The 21,277-nt window shown below is 44.1% G+C and overlaps 1 protein-coding gene across 12 annotated transcripts in view; it reads left to right on the top strand.

Moving 5' to 3' along the window:
• Positions 1 to 21,277, top strand: part of FOXP1 (forkhead box P1) — a 341,764-nt gene that overhangs the window by 138,606 nt on the left and 181,881 nt on the right. For all 12 annotated transcript variants that reach the window (XM_090148431.1, XM_090148428.1, XM_090148435.1 and 9 more), the window contains one exon: positions 3,269 to 3,334. The gene's annotated coding sequence lies outside the window, so the exon portion shown is untranslated. The remainder of the gene's footprint in view (positions 1 to 3,268; positions 3,335 to 21,277) is intronic.

Genomic DNA, 21,277 nt, shown 5'->3' with positions numbered 1-21,277 from the left:
TCTACTTTCCTGCGTAAAATTACTCACAGCCAATTTGTGTGGATTCAAGATCTTTGTTAATCTATTTCTGGCTATACCCAAGGCTATTTGATTTTGATATTAATGAAAACGTTAATCTTTTAAGTAGAACTTCATTCTACAACGCTGTTTATCTCTATTTTCTTCATATTTTGGGTTAAATTTGGCTTTGCAGTGCTGACTTGCTGTTAGGACTCCATCCCACAGCTTTCCCAGAATTATCTCCTGACAAAGGAGGCCACTAAATTGAATAAGTGTGGTGGGATCAGAAATGCCAAAGGGACTGACCCAGCAGCAGGTAAAATGGCAAAGCCTCTTCTCTCTTTGTCTTGTCCCCTGGTACCAGATAGATGGGTAGGGCCTGATCCGGAGCAGTAGGGGTTCGTTGTCTTAAAGTCAACTGAGCAGACCGTGGCAGTGGCTCAGGTCGTGATCTTCTTAGCATCATTACTGGTTGCCTTTCCAAAACCCTGTTGAAAACAGCTCTTATAAAACATATTTCTATACGCAGGGATTTCAGAATGCTTAAGAAAAGCACTGACTCATCTTGCTGACAGGCAAACTGAGGCACTCAGCATGTAAACTCCATGTTTTCAGGAATGTCCGACCAGTAGTTCAGCACGGTCTTTTCCCTCTGTGATCCCAGTTAAGCCAACGGAGCCGTGTTGCAGGTGTTGGGAGAGCTTCCCTTGACTTGTGAGACGATATGGCCACTGCTGCTCGCAGAGTGGGTTTTTGTGTGTGGTTTGTTTTTCTATTTTAATCATCTCCTCGAGGGAAAATATGAGTGTAGCGAACTGTCTTGCTTGGGTAGGTTGGGATTTTTTCCTTGTTTGCTCCACACACACACTTACAGTGTTGATGGTACTTGGTGTTTATCTTAAAGACAGCATGATGGAAGGAATGTGTGTTGCCTACATCAATTCACTCACCCATATAAACATTTTCAGGAGGAAAGTCTGTATTTGTATTTCTACATTTTGAGATACTCGGCTTTTAGACTATTAATGAGGAATTTTCACAGGTGGGAACAGCTGTCCCTGCTGCTCATTTTAATTTCTGTGGTACATTATCCAAATTTTTGAAAGCCAGGTAGCAGTGCGGCGCACACAGCCAGGACTGGAAGCAGCCCCAGCTCTGCCAGCGGCTGCGCTGTGGGCAGCATGGCAGCCCTGCCCAGCCCTTGCTGTGCCGTCCTCCCGGAGCACGTCCTCCTCCCCGTGAGCAGTAGTGGCCCAGCTGCAGAGCGTTCCTTGCAGCGTTGTTTCCTCTGGAACCAGCACATGTAGATGAAGTTACCTGCCTCCTACAGCACCACCGCAGGGTTATTGTATGCACGTTTTATGCAAACATGTAATTTTCAGCGGTTTCTTTAAAAAGTGTATTTTAAGATGGTTCTCTTGCTATCATGAAGACTCAGGGTAGAAATGAAGTCTGCTTGCAAAATACTGCCAAAATACAGATCTGACTGCCAAATACCGGGGAATTTATAAAAGAGATAAATATGAAAAGGGGTTTAAAGGTTCGCATCCGAGATAACCCCTGCAGCAAAGCAAGATAAAAGCCTCTATTGTTGTTAATCTAAGAGCACATCGTATGTCAGAGGTCATGTATTTTACATAAAAGATGTATTGTTTTACATACTCTCAGGAAGGTGAGGCCTGAGCTATTATGATGGAGCAGTGTTGTGTCCTTTGGAGTGCAGGATCTGTGTGTGATGTGTGCACCCCAGTGAAGCATGTAGTGCTTCCTATCCATCAGACATGTACGTGTTGTGGCCCACATCTCCTGGTATCTTGTCACAAGCACTGGCAAAAGAAATTCTCATTAAAATAAAGCAAAATAGCAGCAGATAAAAGCAATACTAATTTCATCTCAAGCTAGCCTTTTTTTTTTCTGCCTAGAACTGCTAATTGTCAGTGGTAAAGAAAATGCCTTATTCTTACTGGGAAAACGGTTTTTCCTTCCAGAATAAATGGCAAGTGAGTACATCTTCTTCAGAAATAATTTAATGAAGATTCTCATTTTTCCCAGAGGTCGGTATTCTGCTGCTTCAGTCAGAAGCTTTACCTCCTGATGTAAATGGCATAACTTAGCATTTGGCGAGTTTCAGTAACACCCCCAGAGCTCCACCTCACTGTGTGAATTTTATGAAATGGAGTTTCACGTAGCTCTGTCTTACACATCCACATGTCACTGACTTTCCATTTTGTATGATGTCATCTGTGTCGGCAAATTATTGCACGTTTCTTTCTGTCCTTATTCAACTATGGCAGTCTGCACCCCTGCAGCAGCAGGTCAGCGTTTCAGTGAAATTGTGTTCTAATTTTACTCTTCTAAGGTATTTGGTCAATTGATGCTGGATTAATTCTGAGTGCTGTTAGTGGTTTGAGTTAGTAACTCGATCTAAATTAATAAACAAATGTTTTTCTTTTCTCTTGTACCATATGTTGATCCCAATTACATGAACAGAAAGTGGCAGATTGTCATGTTTCTTAAAAGATTACATACTCTTTTGCATAAGAGAGAGTACACAAGATGCAGTAATATACAGGGTAAAAAAAAAACCCTGCACGTGCTGTTTTCTCCCTCCTACTTTTTTTATAAAGACACTCTTTAATTATTTCTCCCTTTAATACCCAGTGTTCTCACCACCTTGGCTTTCTTGGTATGCTTAACCAGAAGAAACCTCAAGACAGTAAACAACTTTTTGAATGGGGTGTGGAGGATGCAGCTAAAATCTTTAAAATCTTATCTAGGACTGTGTCTCTATGGAAAAGGATGGAAAAGGAAAGGATCCAGAAGCTAAAATAGACATGGTTACAAATGGTCTTAAAATGCCTTAAGCAAGGAGAACTCATTCAGACAATAGTCAGATTTCTGAAACAAAGGACTGAACTCATATATTATTCAAACTGAAAATAGATTGATAGACATCAAGATTAAGAAAGTTTATGCTGGAGAACAAAGATGTCTCATCTCCACGGTTTTTTGTTGGTTTTTTTTCCTCCCAAAGACCAAGTTGTTCTTGCTGAACTGAAGAGGCTCACACGGGCTGGTACCGATAAGCAGCAGTCCTGTGACTTGATTGTTTTTATTAACTCTCTCTGAAAGTCATTCACCATTAAACACGATTAGATTCGTTTGTTGCTTTATTTATGTTTGTACTTGCAAGTGTGGGGCCAGTGAAATGCCTTCGGTGTTGTTAGAACGGACACGGCGGTCATGTGTGTTCCCTTCTTCTCTGCAGGGTAAGAAGAGTGACCTATTTGGGTGGCTGTAACTGAAGATTGCTTTACAGGAGCAACAGAAGAAGGTAAATACGAATACTGTTTTGCGCATAGTTTCTGAAACATGTTTGAATGGAGGACCTGATCCTGCAGACCCCACGAACATGTTTAGTTGTACAAGTTCCTGTGGCAGCACAGGTAGGAGCTGTGAGGTTGGGCTTGGCACGAAGCTTTTGTGTCTCAGACATGAGAAGTCAATGGTCTAGGTGCCCAATTGCATTCCAGGAGAAAGGCCACAAAGATGTCCTTTTTGGCTTCTGACCACGTGCTATGGGAGCTGTCTGAGGGCAGAGAGGAGTTGTGTGTGAATGGGAAGACCCAGCTCTGGTTGGTCTTGGTGGCTACATGGCCAGCGTTGACGAGTGCTGGGCTGGGAGCTGCAGCAGCTCTGCCCCACAGCAGGGTTGGTTGTCTTGCTGGGCTGAGTCCCTGCAGCATGGCCTGGTTAGCTGCAGTGCTGTGGCATCCTGCGCTAACACACTGCTGGGTTTACAGCAGTGCAGTGGAGAGCAGAATTTAGCTTTCCATTGAATTTATGCAAAATGATTTTTATTTAAAGCGATGTGAAAGTCCCTTCCTTCAGAATTAACTCCTTGCTTCTCTTCTGGCCCAAAGTTTCAAGTTGGAAAGGAATATTAACATCACAAAAGTGGTGATTCATAGAATTAACTTGCAGAAGACAGGAGTAATGCAGATCAGCGTTTGGTACTGAAGGGTGTCATCTGACTGAGGTTCATATGGCTGCTTTATAATCACCTTCTTTCAGAAATTAATAGTCGGTTAAGCACCATAGCAACAAGCAACACTGATGTAAGCGCTGAGCAGTGGCTGCTGCTCGCTGTGATGTCAGTGCTCGTTAGTACTGTTCCCTTGACCTTGTTTGAATATAAAATGGTGATTTCATTTTAAACTTAGAATTTTACAGAATGACTAAATGCATCAGAGTGAATTAGAGCTATTTTTATTTTTAATTCTATTAAAATGTACTTCAAGAGGGAAGAAATGTCCCTGTTCTCTTCTGCTTTAAATTAAAATAGATCTGAGGACGATGTGTTTTTGCCTTTTTTTTTTTTTTTTAGTTCTTTGTTGCCAAAAATATATATTTACTGAGGATGAAATTCATGAAGTTCAAGTGAATATTGCAGTCTTTGGCTGTCCTCATGGTGTATGTCAGTTGTATGATATATGCTTCTCTTCAATATTTGAATATTATTAGTTGCTTGTTCTTTTTAATGGTAGGAGCCCATGCATCAGACTGGCTGAGAATGCTGGCATTCTTATAGAGCCATGGTTGATGTGTGGCCATGGTGCTATTTGACCTGGGAAAATGAAGAATTTTGGTTGTTATAAATGCGAAACATTACCTCTTCAGCCTGGCTTGAATTTTATAACCTGGTTCTCCAAAAGCAGGCAAATTTTCTGTCCCTGCCATCAGAACACGACGTATGCCAGACATCTGACACCTGGTGTGCATCGTTGTGCAGTCAGCAGTTTGGGTGACGTGCAGAATATCTCACTGCAAAGGGCTGTCCCGTCTTCCAGGCTGACCTTTGGGTCACAGGTTGAGTCTCACCCAGGAGCTGCTCTGTGGGGCTCAGCCAAACTAGAAGATGTGGGAAGTCATTGAGGACTGTAGAGAACACCATGGACTGACTGTGGTATATGGATGTGGAACATGCTTTCAAGTACGTTTGTAAACTGCAGAACAAAATTCACAACTTAAAAATAGAGTTTTTCTGTGCGTCCTTCAATGGTAGGACATGTTTCTGTGACAAAGTATGGATTTGTCCTGCTCCCGCTGTGTTGTGGGATGCTATTTATAACAGAAAGCTGTTTGCTCCAGGATCTGTCCATAATCTTGCAAAATGTTTCATAAAATAAAGCCGTAATGAGTGATATGTGGTCTAAGAAACTGGATGTCAAATTTCAACTGGGTGAGAATTGAAACTGCCGAGATAATAAACCATGAGAATAGGAGATAGTAATGGAAATAGTGATGGATCCTAATTAGAGCCATGCCACTGAAACAGGGGAGGTTAAGGGTTTGGTTGATTGAGTATGAGTTCAATTGCTTGATAGTTTAATTTCAGGTGAAATCCCATCTTCTGAGTTAGTGGCTAAGCTGCTCGGTGTGCGTGCAGAGCAGGGCTCTGTGCTCCTGCAGGGGCGGCGCGTGGCCCTGCGTGTCCCAGGGCAGTGTGCAGGCCTGGCCCCGTGTGCAGCAGGATGCTGACAGTGTTACGCTGTGCTTTGGTCCCTGTTTTGTCTTCTGTCAACTCCACAGAGCTGTGAGCAGAGGCTCAAACTGAACAGATGCAGCAAGGGGCTCTGATGGTTAAACCTTCGGAATTAAGATGTTTACGTGCTCCTTTATTTAGCGCTGTTAGGCATCATGCCTAATTATCTGCCAGTTATTCCTCAAAGTAAGAATTTGAATTGCAGTGTTTGATTTGGGGAGGAAGGTGGGGAAATGTATTTTTACAGAATTATGGACGGCGGTGTTGGTTTTCCAGGAGCATTTGTTTGTTTAAAAGTATGTGAAAGCATTTTCAATAATCAAACACCATTCAGTGAGCATTGTAAATCAGGGGTAGCTTGTGCGTTGAAAAATTGAAAAGTACAAAACATGCTACTAAAGTTGTACATTATTGATAACAAAAGACACATGCAGACTTTAAGATTGCAAACATAGAATCCTTTAGAAAACCCTCAACAGGGAAAAAAATCAGCACAAAGGATTTAGAAAAGTTACACTTGGTTTAAACTTTCAAATCTTAGTGCTTGTCAGAGCTAAATGCTAATTAAGCATCAGAAATAATACAGGAGCTGCTTTCTGTAACTCGGTGCCAAATTAGATGGTCAATGGATAGATCTGTGGGTCTGAGCTCTAACTTAAAATGTACTTATCTATATTCTCCTTTGCTCATCCTTCATCCTTCCGAGTGGGAAATGGGGATTTGTGAGGCCTGCAGTTGGTGGGATGTCAGTTGTGCAGCTGGAGCCATTAGGTTCTGACTCGTCACCCCTAAAGACTGGCTCCATTGACTTCCTGACTTTGGGAGAAGTTGAAATACCCTAATAGTAGGGCCTTCGGGTTACTCAAGCTGAAGAGCACAGCCTGGTGCAAAGCATTTCTGTGAGCTGTGGTAATAGAAATCCGAATGTTACCTGTGTGTTCTGTGGGAAGCCTCCCCAGAAAGGTTGTGTGTGTACCTTGGGCAGCACAACTGTTTTTAAACCTCACCTTCTGTAATGGAAGGTTTCGTCCGGAGATGGGTGAAGCTGTGATTTTTCTGAAGAATTTGGGTAAAAAAGATTTAGAAAATAGGTTCAGACATTTTGGAATAATTTAAAAGTATTTGAGCAAATCTCATTAACATGGACCAGTAGCAAGCTGTATTGAAGACTTCAAAGATCTGTCAGAGGAGTTCTTTCTGTGCTATTGTCTGCCAGCATTAGCAATCTCAAGAGAACATGCTTCTTTTGTTTGCTTTTGGCCCATTTAGCTTTTCTTCTTCTCCTTAATGTTCCTTAATGTATTATAAATCTTCAAGTGGGCTGGTAGAAAAATATGTTTCTCAGCTTTAAGGTAGTCAGTAGCAGGTTTTGATCCTCGTATCTGATACTTCTGGACCAAATCCTTCTGGTCTTCACAAAGAATGTTAAAGTAAGCAAGATTTGGCCAGTATTTTACATAATCCTACGCTGTTTCTTCCATTTAACTTAGCAGGTGTTCGATACGATCTTCAGTAAAATCAAGTGCTGGTTTGTATTACTTCACGCAGAGTAACATCATCTGTTAGAAACCTGTGAAGAACACAGAGCTCACAGCTGAGCTCTCATGTACACCAGGCAGGTGTCTGTACTCCTCCCTTCACCCTTCATGGGCACCAGGAAATCCAGCATGCATCCCAAGTGAGGGACAGGATGCTCCATGCTAGGCACTGAGGCCTATGAGGGGTTTTGTTCTTGCAGCAATGGGCAGTGCTGTTGAAGATGTTTGGACTTATTGGTGTGCACCTTTTGGGAAAGGGTGTCATAAAAGCTGTATTCAGCAAGGCAGAGTTTGTTCTCGTGCCATCCACAGCCCATGAGCAGCTTCTCCTGTCTTGTACAGACGGTGGCTTTCCTGTGTGCTCTGTTCAAGAGGTACGCCACTGTGTTACTCTCTTGGTACTCCAAGGAAGCTACAGGTACACCGAGCCAAAAGCATAGGAAATGTTAGTACTGTACACCACACAATACAGGCTGTGCAGTTTCCAGCCTGTTTCTTCAGGACGAAGCTGGCTAATGTGTCAGGGCATGCTGTGTTTTATCGTATCTTGGGTGAGGAAGGATTGCAAATGGCACAGGTAGGAACGGCGTCGGTCTCGTTGCCCCAGAACCCAGGCGTGTTGTAGATCAGATAGCCTGAGCTCATACTTTGCCATGAGACAACAGCGGGAGGGATGGGAAGATCCAGCCCTGAGGTTTCCTTCTGAGGCAGGCAGGCTGGCGGCACTGAGGGCACTGCTGCTGTTGCACAGCCCTGTCAGCTGGAAGCCTGCCTTTGGAAGGCACATCGCAAAGGCAGCGCTCGCTTCTGCGTTACAAAATCTAGGGGTGTGAGCAAATGACACCAGAAATAGATTCTTATTGCATATTCCATATTTTATTTGGTCATCTCTTAGGTCATTGCCTGTTGCCTTCCACCATGTGAGAAGTATATCTTCCGGCGTGCCTCAGTTACTGTCCTACAGCAGTAGCAGCAATATTTTACAGTGGCAGCAGTACAGGACCAGTGATGTCAGTGGGCATTACAGGAGGCCACCCTTTTTATTTGGTATCTCATGCTAAAGCCAAGACGTTAAAAAAAATGGTTTTGGCCCCAGTTGCCTGCCCATATTTCTCACTGCAACATATGAAAGCATTTTTCATTGCTGCTAATGGCAGGAACTTCAGACGCCACCTCCAAGATGTTTAATTGCTAAGTGTTTCTCCCAGTGCAATCTGTGAATTTTAATTTGGGGCTCTCCCACCTCTGCTGGCCATATACTTTGCAGCGTGCTTTGTGCAGCACGGCTTAATTGCTCAAAAGGGTCATTTCTGACTCTGAGCTCACTGTTTATTTTTTTAGTAGGGTAGCGCAAACATTTGGATATTTGTAACTAAGACTCTGACGTCATTTCCATTGCAAATCATTAATATCAGTAGTTTATAACATGGCTTTTCAGAATGCTTTTTGTTGAAATATGATGATGCCTTGCTTACTTGGTTTTTAGAAAGTTGAATTGTTTTTCTCCCTTTTTTTTAAACAAAGATAAATTGGAATCTTTTGAGTCATAGGTCTGCTTTCTTCTGCTGTCATACCCCTTTAGTTATTTTTAATAGCTCTCGTGTTTGTCCATATTAGTTGTAAGACAAGTGTTTCATTTAATCCTCTGACATGTTAAGGGTCAGTGGATCCCACTGCTGGAAGGAAACGTCTGTGGAAGGGCCCAGCATTTCCTGCTACTGGGGCACTTCCACCAATGGAACAGAGCTATACAGTCATGACATTAGTAATTGTTTGTAAAGATCTTAGAAATAGAAAGTGCCGCATTTAAAAGCCAACGGCAGCATAAATCAATAATATAGGCAATGGGCCCATTTCCTTTGGGGGTCTAGGGGGACTTTTTTAACCCCTTTTTGACTGGAAGAATGTCCTGCAGTTATTTTTACAGCTTTTGTTCGCTCTGGTGCTGTCATCAGTCATCCTTTAAACTTCATTCTAATAATGGGACGAGATAATGTTCATTGGGAAAATTTTGTTTTTAAAAGCCTTGAACGCAGTTTGAATGCTGCTGAAAATGTGTTGGAAAACAGCTGAGAGATGGTTTCTGAAGAAGCGTGCCTTCTTTTGCTCATCTGCACCTCTGAGAGCTGATGTCCAGTGAGAAATAATGTGTGCTTTTACTGTTTGTTTCCTCTTGTTTTAAGGAGGGATAGATGATGGCTTTTGGTGCTGCTTTCTTTGAGTGCTCAAAGCTCTGAGCTCCGGTTTGGAGAATGTTAAAATAAACCCACAGGAGGTCTTGTAAAAGTTGTAAGAAATTGTAAGCATGTCTGCTGAGTCAATTATATGAGACAAATTGCCAGGGTAAGGCTGCATGCTTCCAGACTTGTTATTTACACTCTGCCATCTTTAAAACAATTCGTTTCTGCCTTTGATTTCACAGCAGATAAATACATGTTTTGGAGCAAAAAAATAAGTATTAATTAGAGAAAATATTATTTAAAACTAAAAGAATGATTGGGGTTTGTATTCATGTGGTTAAAAGGAAAACCTGGCCTATCCTTCTGTGAAAGTTGGGTAACTCAAATAAGGCAGTTTGAAAATGGAGACTTTGGCTTTTTAAAGCCTCTCGGTAAGGAGACACGAATGCACAAGGCAGTTCTTTTTAGATCATTTCAATGTTAATATTGAAGTTATTCTTTATTAAGAAAAGAACCCTCAGCCTCGACTGTCTGAGAGCATTCACAAAGTTCTGCCGAGTCCATTGGCCCTGCAGGGAGTTCTGGAGCACAGCTTACAGAGCAGTGCACATCCCACGTGTGCACTGTGTGCTTGCTGTATCTCCTCAGCTCGGTGCTGTGTGCTGTGATGTGCCGCGTTACTGCCTTAAGCTGCCGTGGTTAACGTGGTTTGAAACGCATCCAGATGAGCCCGTGTGTTTTCTAGATACTTGATAATGTCCCAAAGTACCGTGAAGTCCTTTTCCTCTTTCCCAGACTCTCCTTTTCCATCACCATCAGTGCAGGAGCTCTGAGAGGAGCTCGAGCAGCACAGCTCCTGCAGTTGGGCACGTGTCCGTCCAGCATAGACTGGATGGGCTGCAGCAGGGGAGAGGGCTTTCTGGTGGAAATGGTGCATAAGAATGTTGCTGATTGGTAGGCTGTGTTGAGCTGTTGGACATTAGGAAAAGCTTTTTGTCCTTTTAATGTCATCTCTTATTTCCTACCTCCTTTCTTCTGTTTTCTCCCATCCCCTCCCTCAGACAGCTGTGGTCGACCCAAGATGCCTGCAGCAGGAGAAGCCCTGAGCACTGCTGCATGCCAGGGAGACAGAGGAAAAGCTATTTCCCATGGGAAGTAATTGATAATTGAAGTGATGAAAGTTGAGTGTGATTATGCCTGGCACCTCCTGATGCAGCTGAACTGGTGGTTGAGCTTTTAGTTTCTCTTTCTGTTCCCCAAAGTGATTTCTGGTGACGCTGTCATGTGTTTTTGCACTTGGGGAGAACAGTTGAAAACCAGCTCCTTCCTTCTTGTCCATGTGTCTTCCACGTGAGCGGTGAGTGTCAAGGACTGCTAAGAGCTGCTCTATATGTTGGTGTTCCCTCCGTTCCCCTCTGCACTTTGCATTTATCTGCTCTCCTGTGTCTCTCTTTCCCTCCTGGTAGGAGCAGGGCTGCTGCCCGTTGTGCTGGGAAGGTGCAGAGGGCAGACTTTGGTGTCTCCCCACACGTCCCCGACTCTGCTGTCAGCGTAGGCTTGGCCAGGCACACAGTGCCCCAGGAAGTGAGGCTTTGGCTGTCTGCAAGGGAGGTGGACCCCCAGAAGGAGCACTGAGTTTGAGGTTCTCACCCTCATGAAGTGCATTGAGCTGCTGGTAATGTGGGGACCTGGTGTGTGGGACATGGCATCAACAGGATGACAGATTCACCTCCAAAGAGAGGAGTAGAGGAAAAAAAAAAGTTGCAGACAAGCTTTGTGGGTGCTTGAGGAGACCTTCTCTTTGAGCTGACCGTATGCAGTTACACTGCTAATTTTCCCAGATTTTCTCTTCTGTCACTGACATCCTGTCTGGTGGCTGCCCACGAAGAGCAATCTGTGGCATCATCTGGATAAGACCTCAGTACATCGCTGTGGGAGAACTCGAGTTTATCATAGTTTTATATTGGGTTTCCCTCAGCGTGTAACTGGATGCATTAATAGTGACATGATCCCGGCGTGACCTGGACTTTAATGGGTTTGAACTTGGAACTGCTCAAACATTAAGAAAAAGCCCTCGCTCCCTGCGTGTATTCAGCAGCTGCTTTTTTATATGCAGAACCCTGAGCTGCAAAGGTTCAGTGATGGTGTATTTTCAACTTTCAGATGAAAAGGACTAAATAACTGCCAAAAACTGAGCTATTTCTCTCCTGATGCAGATGTGTGACTGCCAGGACACGCATACATCAAAAAGACAACATGCCTCTGAGCAGTTGAAAACCTACTGCTTTGTTTTGTTTTGCTAGAGGCAAACAAAATGTCAGCCCCCTCAGTCCTGGGAGAGGGCTTCTGCTGGCAGCTTGTGCTTCTCTTGGGGCAGGGGCCTGGCAGCTGGGCCCTGGGGCTGGTGCCCCACCTCTGCAGCTGAGTCACTTTGTGGCATGGGGACTGTTTGTTCTGGACAAAGCTTTCTTAGTTTGTCTTGACTTTTGGACGTTGCCAGCTGTGCATGATGTACCATCCAGAACAGACTCTTCATCGCGTGTCAAACCTTAACTGCGACAGCAAAGCTGAGAGTTGCTTTTCCTGTCTGCACTGGGAGCCAGGTTTGACCCCTCAGAGGGACGTTGCAGGGTAGGTTATCTGTCTGTTGTGTGTTCAAGCACTTCGCAAAGGTACTCATTTCTCCTTTTTTAAAAGGAAAGTAAAACCTCTGCAAGGCCTTATTTTCTACTGTTTTGGGAAGCGTCCTCCATTCCTCTCCAAGTTTCCACTTGAGATTCCGTTTACAGAGTTATTGGCTACCTAAAACCAGATGGGCATAAGGGAAGGGCTGACACGAGTCTGGCTGTAGTGGGATGTGCAGAGCCCTGCACTAATGATGGGGAGGTTCACCACCAGCCATCGGAGCCATTTCATGGAATGATGGTGGAGAGACAAAGATGTCTCTTTGGAGAGCTAGTGACAGATTTACTGAATGGCAATTCAAGCTAGATTGCCATTTCTTTCGGTGTTAAGAATTATTATTATCAACTTACTATACTGTTAGATTAGCACCAAACAAGTCGTGTTGTGATATATTGGTGTTATGCTAGGGAGGTGAGCCTGCTTCTCCCTTCTCTGTGCTTCTGAAAGCCAGGGTAAATGTCTGCTTCGGGGTATCCACTTCTGTCACAGAGTAATAATGGCACGATGGTTCATGTGTAATACTTCTATTTTACTAGGGATGTAAATCTTTGGTCTATGGACCACTGCTTCAGTTCAGATTTTTCTTTAAAACATTAATGAGCGTTTGGATTTTGGGAGAAAAAAAATTAAAAGTAATGATGACATTGTGTAAAAATGTAGCAGCTAATGCATATGTTCTGTTGGTTTGCCTTGTCTTAGAGGAACATCATTTTTGCACATCACTATTAACAATGCAAACACCCTGAAATGCTAATAGCACTAGTAAGCTTTTAATTCCATGGAATTTATTGCTTGCTGTATTTCCATGAATTTATAACGCTTTGATTCTTAAGAGCCCCATTTAATCAGTTTTGCCTGGCACAGAACATAATAAACAACTTGCTGGTGCTAAAGTGCCACATGGGGGAGGCTGCTAACAAGAAAGTTAAATGCTTCTGCCACTAGCAGTTTCTTCGCTGTATTTTTCATGAGCTGTTACTACCAGTAATGTACTTTGCTAGCTTTAGAGCAGTGGTTAAACACAGTGACAAACCAAACAGCACTCCAGTGCTGTAAACACCCAAAGCAATACCATTTTTGTGCAGAGCTACAGATAAAACCAGACTTGAGGCTCAGCATCGTGTTAGAGTGAGCAGTGATTTTTGTACAAGGCCACATTTTTCTTGTAGGACTTTTAGGAGTAAGTTGTGGATGGTATTGGTCAAAGAAAACAGCATGGAGAGAGAAAGAGAGAAAAGAAAAAGAATTGCAATGTCTTAAAAACCAGTTCTTGTTTGTTTATGCTGTTTGACCATAAAAGTATAAAAAGACCGTCTTAGAAAAATACCAGGTCATTGAGTGCTTTAAAGCAGAAAATGTCATTTGAGTCTCAAAACTGCACCAACTTTATATAATTACCCTTTTAATTATCCCCAGTGGCCCATGAAATTTGTAAAATAGAGCATTAAGAGTTTGATTTACTTACATGTTGCACTTTAGTGTTATGCTCTTAATGAATAATGTTTAGTACTAATGTCAAGCAGACGCTGCTGAGTGCAATAGAGAGGTGCGTGGTGCAGAGCTGGGTGTTCAGGAGGGAACTGGAGAGCCTCCACCTGGAACGGGGAGTGTTGTATGTATGTCAAACAATACGCCGTGATTTCGGTTGCCTGAATCAACTCTATTGATTTTACCCTCTGTGTGCAAAGTAGTTTGGTATATCTTCTTTATTTAAGCATGCCAGGGAAATGACTGTTCTGGGGCATTTATTTAGTACTGGAGAGCTTCCACACACGTCCAGGTGCTGTGTCAGCTCCTTCCTTGGCGTGGGGGATAGTTGTGGCGTTCCTCCAAGGGACCAGGGCATGGAAACCAGCTCTTAAACTTGCTTTAAGGGCTGACTCGTTCAGTCTGTGGTAGTGGGAATAACTCTAATCAGTGTTTGGTGTGCAGTTTCTTCGGGCTATCCAAACAACATCTGCTGTCAAGAAATTGCTAGAATAAGCTTTGGGAAAATGTAATGCAGAGCATGGTCTTACAGTGCAGCTGAATTGAACAGGTATCTTCAAAGGTGAATGGCAGCATCAGTGAGCAGTGATGGTAAAAGAAATGAAGCAGAGTCTGAAGGATTGGATGATAGGATGTAATAGCTGGGGACTTCTAAGTTATTGGTACAAGTCTGAGTGAGGCGGAGTCTCAGCAGGAAACATTTGCATTTGAACATGGTCATAGAGTGCCTTCAGGGATGGTCCGATGCTCAGGATCCACCTGCTGAAAAGCTGGGGACAGCTGAGACCACGGGTGTGCAGTGCTCAGAAGGATGAGGTGATCTCTGACCTCATGTGCCACTTCTTCCTTCCCTGCTGGAGGCAGACATGATCTGCTGGATAAAGGCAGCATGCAAATGCTGGCATGGTGCTTTGGCATCCCCATGATTGTACGTGACCAGATGCCCTCAAACAAAGTGGGAGAAGCCTGAGGATTTACTTTCCTCCCCCAAAATTGTTCCAGTTGTCCTGCACTGACTGTCATAACATTCTTGGTATTGCTCTTATCTAGATGTGCAGTGCTTTCGTTATCGTGCCAAACTCCAGAGCTCTGCTCTCATGACCAGTTCGTGTAGAGTTATCTTTGTTTGTTTTTCCAGTTTGTGAATATCCCAGTGCATTTAGGATATTTGTCGTTGGTAGTCAATGGTGCAGTTGGAGGAGAGAAACAACAGAAAGTGTGTCGTTGCTCAACTTTCTTGTCGTTAAGAAGAAAAGCTTGGTTCAAATCCTGACTTAAATAAATGGCAAAAACCTATTTGCGTCCCTAAGGTGAAGATTTTATACTGTGATTTTTAAAGTAAACAAGGGTTCTATGTTTGCTGTACAGCTAAAAATTGGAAAGGCAAAGTTGTTTTGGTTGTTTACGGAAACACATTTCAGGAAACGGATTTCTGGAATTCTGAAATTTGAATTTATTTATGTTTGAAAAGATCTTGTTTAAAAAAAGCTCAAGGGAGCAACCTACGAAGAGGCTAATTAAGCTTTTTTGTACAGCGCTGAGCACAACGGGGCTCCTTTTTTGTTTGTCCCGAGGCCCTGCAATAATAAACAGAATTACTGCTAATAATTGGGAGGCTTTATTTGAAGTTGTGCTGACTGCGGGACGCGGGCAGTGTCAGTTTTCAGTAAGTGCATCAAGGCTGACCTTGAACTTGTGTCTGCTGATAAGGGCAGTGCAACAGCCTGCTGGTATCTGGGAGCGCGTCGCAGCGCTCAGCATTGCTGTCGTCTCTGCCAGCATTTCTCCTCTCCTTGTCTCGTGCCCTTTCTGCAGCCACGGCCCGCAGGAGCCAGCCCTGCTGCAAAGGGGGGCTGGCAGCTGGCAGAATGCTGTGGCAGCCCAGGTGCTGTGCCGTGTGCCGAGCCAGGCCAGCCGTGCCGAATTCAGGAGGGGAACACGGGAGGATGAATTTGTCGCAACAGAAATGGTTATTTTGGCTCTGTCTTATTTCACATGCTACATGTTCTGTCTCCTCCAGCACTGTGCATGGATGTGTCACTCCCTTCCACTCGTGCAGCTTTTCAACGCGTGTGGCATCATACCGTGCCATGCTCTGCACCACGAGATGGTGGAAGTTGGTGAATTTGTCTATTTTTTTTTTTTTTTTTTGCTACTGAAAGGGCTGGAAGTTTGCCTGAAAACCAAATTGCGTGGCAGGAGATTACAAAACGGTTAGTTTCCAAATCTGATTTTTCCCTTGTGAATTTTTCTTGCTCGCTCAAAGACAAGATCCATCTTGAACAGCTCTGACTGAGGTGGTGCTAATAACCATGCTGGAAAACGTCCTGTGGCTTGTAATAACAGCAGGTTGGGAGGAGGACTCAGGGCCATAACAGGGGGACCCTGGGGGCAGGTTTTCAGGAGCAGTTTGTGCACTTTGAGTCCTCACCTCTGCTGCCTTCATACTGACACGTGAATGGTGGTTGGCCACAGGGACAGCCTGGGTGATGGCACTGGGGCATTGGGGCCCAGCTGTGGGACTGCCCCAGCAGCAAGCATGGCCACAGGTCACCGTCACCAGGCTGAGTGTCAGGGATCGTCTCCTTATTTTGTGTCCGTGCCTCAAAACTTGGGCAGAAGTTCACAGCCTTTTGGAGCCATCCAACTGCACTTGCATGGTTCTGAAATAAATAAACAAACAAATAAGAAACAGTCCAAAGGAAGCAGAGAAATGCCAAACCCCAATCTATTAACTCCATATTGTCCAACCTATTAATTCTGTATCGTCCCATCTGTTAACTTTGTGGTGTCCCTTCACAGTAGTCTCACGTTGCAGCTGTGGACGTGAATGTGAACTCTCACCTCGGAAGTAACTGAGAATAAGTGACGTTTCTGCAAGGCTGCTGTATTCCTCTCTGAAATTGGAAACGTGAAGTGGAAGGTTAATAAGAAGAGAACCCTCTGAACCTCGTGGTTAGACTAACATTTAGCCACCCAGCTGAGGAGGGATGAGGGAGCCGAGCCAAAGCAATCACAGGGAGTCCAATCAGATCACTGTAGACGTTCTTGTTTTCAAAGTTGGTAGGAAATGGTTTTCTTAGAAAAAATGGAATTGATGTTCTTTTTCACTTGAGGAGCCAGTTTTCTGATCTCCAGTCAAGATGAGGGGCTTGTACTGGCCTTGAATTTCAGGGCTCTATTTCACTCTTTTTCATGAATTGTAGTTTTTACGCGTGTTGGCAAATTATATACATTTACAGTAGTGCACGCCATTTGCTTTTAAGGAAAGAAAGGAAGGAAGAAAGAAGCTGTGTTTCATTTAAATGCTCTTTAAGTCCCTCTGCAGAATGCTTTTGCATATTCTTGACCAATCTTGCTTTGTTTTATGTGTTTGTAGCATTTTTCTTACACTTTGTGCGATCATTAGCATTAATGGGGATTTGCGAGTGTAACAAGAGGAGAATATACCCCAGAGTGTGTTACTTAATTTCCCTTTGAAGTGGAATGAAGTTGTCCAATTGGCCATATGCTGTGATTTACCATGGTTCCGAGTAGTTTTTGACTCCTTGTAGAGCAGGTTAATCTCTCCTAGTGAGCCTACGATTAATCGCGTTTGATCCTGTATGGCACAGATATACACCACCTTTAAAAGTACCAGTAACCTTCTGAGGCATCTTGTTTTAAGCCAAGAACAATAGTTGCACAATAAAAATGCACAAGAACCATTTGGCCCTGCAAAAATTGTGCACTCACATGATTAGTGAGGCGTGGTATTAAATTATTTTAGCTTCCTGCATAAATATATACCAAGAAGAGACTTGTAACTGGAGATTTTGAATACAGTTTTCCTCTTCATGGGAGGAAACTGCTGTACATCAAGCCTGGAGCATTCCTGTGGAGCTCTGCCCAGCTGAAGGTCTGTGCTCGTTGCCTGTACTGTGCTGTCCCTCACCCAAAGAAATGCCTCCTCCTGTTTTATGGGTGGACTTTGCAGCTTGGTTGGAAATAGAAACACAGTAAACAGTAAGTGTGCCTCAGAAATAACCCCAGCAGCAGAAACTGTCACTATTTCAGCTTCTTTCCAAGGCCCCTTCTTGGGGGCCTGATGTGCAGCTGCATTACAAACGCAGTAACACAAGCTGCAGTGTTGGCCCTGGAAAATATTGTGGTCCAGCACGCAAATATCTGTAGAACCTTGTTTGTATGTATGTGTGCTTATGTTTAAGATGCAAACTTGCATTTAAGTCTGCTTGGCTCCCTGCAGTATATAGCTGCAGAGCTATTTCTAAGATCTTGGAAGAGATGGGTTTGTAGTCTGACATTTTTTACTGTGTTTTCCTTGCCCTGGTGTTTATTAACATCTTCCCTGATGCCCAGTTACAAGGGATGGCAGCATAAAAGTTTACGTGAAAATACATTTCTCTGTAAGTGCTCTATTCCTGTGATTCCTCTGCAGCTTTAAACCAAAACCAGTTCCATCCTGTTTCGTCTTTTACCCCTCAGACCCGATAGGCAGAGAGGAGAGAGATTTTGCTTCCCTCTAAAATCTGCCTCATCCTTTCCATTTCCAGCCCTGGGATGCTGGCTGCAAACAGCACTGCTTGCAGTGGCACAGCCCTGACTCTGCCTTCTTCCCTCTGAACCCATCTGTGCATCTGAAAGTCTCCTCGATGACCACTGGTGACTCGAAGCACTGAAACAGGAGGTTAGAGTCAGGGCCAACGATCTTCTTTTCTGCTTGGCTCTGCCTGTGCTGGGACCTGTAGCAAGGCTCTGGCCACGGTTCAGTGCATTCAGGGACATGCTGGACATGATTTGCCTATCACTAGAAGAGCTGCCAGCATCTGTGGCAGCCAGCAGTGCTTTGGGCCAATTGCATTTTGCTGGGCAGAGAGCAAAAAGAGGGCAGGTGGGAATATGGAAGGCATCTTGCTGGGCTGAGCCAGGAAGGATGGCAACACTGGGCTGCTGAGAGATGGGTCTGTGGCAGAGGGATGCTCCCATTTTCTGGCTCCTACTTCTTTTCTTAAGGGTTTGGTGTTGCTCCGCGAGCTTGGAGCCACTCCTGCAAAACAGCCACATGGCAAGGGCTTTGTCAGGGGTGTGCACCTTTTCTTGTCTAAGTTATTAACGAGGAGATTTAGTAATTGCTTCAGAACAGGTTTGGAAGGTTCTGTTGTAATGGCTTTAGTTAGCTGCATGACCATCCACTGACTTCCCTCTGCCCCCTTCTACAGCTGAGTGTGTGGGATGCACCCAAATGCTGCCATGAGAGCTGTCTCTGTCCAAAAGTGATGGTGTGCTTCCTTTCCCTCATAGAGCTTTTTCCCTCTGCAGTGCAAGCAATACATTTACCACATTGGATTTCTTAGCTTGAATGTGGGTTGTTTTCACAGCTGGGCTGATGCCACGTCCTTTGGTTAGCCAAATAACCTGAAAAGCCAGATTGCAAGTAGCAGTGCTTAAACGGAGCTGAAGAACTGGTTGTTGTTTCTTTTCCTATGCCAGCCCAACGCAGCCCCTAAGCCCATGCACTGCCAGAGCTCCAGCAGGTCCTGGGATGTCTTAAGAAGCAGATGTGGGAGCTGCATGCACCTGAGGGGGGATTCCTGCCAGTATGCCCACAGTCATGCTTAGCCCTTGGTATGTTGCTGTGACACACAGCATTTTAGGAGTGCTAATTATTATTTCTGGTACCCTAAGCACTGAATATATGCCGTCTGCCACTGTGAAGACAAAAAATGCAGTCCTTTCCCTAACCACTTCAAAAGGAAATCTGCTTTCTGCTTAATTTCTGCTTAAAAGGGAACTGTTGTGAAGAACAGTTGTCTTTTTTATTTTAATTGTTGCTTTGTTGTTGGCCTTCATCTTCCTTACTGAGAGGGAAGTGCTTCTACCTGCATTAAAATAATGGTAGCTGGGAAGGAAAGAGTAAAGCCAGGAGTAGGTGCAAAGAGTGTGTTTACAGCTGCCCCGTGTCCTGTTTTCCTCTGCTCTGAGTCTGCTTTCCATGAATTAAACCTTTTGTAGGTGAAGCAACCTCTGGAAATGTTCAAGGTTGAGGGTTTGTGTGTGTGAGTGTGGGTGCATGCCTCTGCACATCTGTTGACTTGTGATGTTTTGTGATTGTTAGGAATCATTTGGCTTTTGTGAGCACTTGATACCATTTCTCTCCGGGTATTTCTTTCTAACAGGCTCCTGGTGTGAGTCATTGATGTTGGTGGCTTGGTCACAGTGGGAGCAAAAACTGCTTCTGCATGGTGCAGGGCAGCGGGAGGGGATGTGGCCTTGCAGAAATGTGGGGCTCCTTCCGGTCAAAAAACCAGCCTGTAAAAATGATGGACTTCTCTTCTGTCGTACCAAGGTCTGACGGTTTTGTGTAACATATGAATTAAGCATCTGGGAGGTATATATGTATTTTTTTTCTTTTAACAGTCACCAAACCTGAGGCAGATAAGCTTTGAATAATTTTCAGTCATCCACTGATGCTGACGGAAGTCGGAGCAGATCCCTGGAATGTCTGTCTTAACAGAAATGGCTGAATTGCCATTAGCGTGAGCGAGATCAAGGTGGCACCCAGTGCTGTGCCTTAGCCACAAGACTTTAACCTTAAACTCCATGCAAAACAGACAGGACCTTTACAGCAGAGGTCTCACTGGAAAGATCCCGGCAAAGTAAACAGCATGACACTTAATTTATCTACCCCAGGAACATGAAGGGCTCAGTCGACCTGATGGGATCTGTGGTTCCAGGGAGTCTAGGTATTTAAAACCTGATGCTCAGCCTGCTAAGTCATCCCCTGCAGCTTTCCTTAGTGCATAAGATATGAAAAAATCTCCTGTCCTGCAAAACAGATATTAAATTGGATACTCTTTCCCCCTGCCATGATAAGAAACGTGGCAGAGAGATGCGGGAAAATGGAATGCTGCTTAGAAAGAAAATATATTTGAATCAAACATAAAAATTGGCGAGATAGGAGGATTTTCAGTGCTGGTAGCAATACCCTCCCCAATGACTTACTGAAAATTCAACTCTCCCTGTAGTTTTTGCACTGGATTGTGAATAAAAATGGTTGTGATTGATGAAGCGTTTGGTGTCTCACTGTAAGTTGGTCAAGAGGGACTTCTAAATCACCCAAATGAAATATTGCATTATCATGAACAGTAATATGTAACTGTTAAGTATGCCATTGCTTATCATAAGCTCAAGCTCCTTTGGAGCTCTACCCAGCAAGCAATCTGCGAGCGCTGGAGCAGAGCTGCCATGCCTGGCCCCTCCCTGAGGGACGTGTGAGATGTGGAGGGAGCATCCTGCTGCACCTGGGGGCTCCTCAGCCTCACGGGGTGGGGATGGCTCAGCGAGGGCAGTGGGAGGAGGAGGAGGCTTTGCGTTTTGGTTACTGAAGAGGCTGGATGGAGGAAAAGGCAACGCGCCTTTGCGTGCTGAAGGGCCTGGGCCCATGAGGCAGATGGGGGAAGTCTTGGCCGTGTGCTCCTCGCTTCTGTGTTCGGCCTGTTCTGTTGTTTCATTACGTGTTGGGTTGATGGTTGTCAGGTTTTTTGTGTAAAGCTTTTCACTAGTTCACTAGTGCATAGGATAGAATATGAGAAAACACTGGTAGTGTTTCATGGAGAAACCAGCTACATAGCATCAAAAAAAAAAAACCTTTTTTTTCTAATTTCTTTACTTACACCAAGGAATAGATCAGTATTGTTTCTATTTTAAAACAGTTTTGTTTTTTTTTTTAATAGGTTTTTCTTGGTGAAAAGCCCTGCTGTTCCTCAAGTGAGAAAATACCAACCTGGTTGGGCTGAAGTTATCTCTGTCTAGAACTTTCCACAAAGACTGTGCAGCCATTT

The sequence above is a fragment of the Phasianus colchicus genome, chromosome 11 (assembly GCF_987193195.1).
Source record: "Phasianus colchicus chromosome 11, bPhaCol1.hap1.1, whole genome shotgun sequence".
In the NCBI taxonomy this organism is placed as follows: Eukaryota; Metazoa; Chordata; class Aves; order Galliformes; family Phasianidae; genus Phasianus; species Phasianus colchicus.
This window is presented reverse-complemented; position numbering and strand designations above follow the sequence as displayed.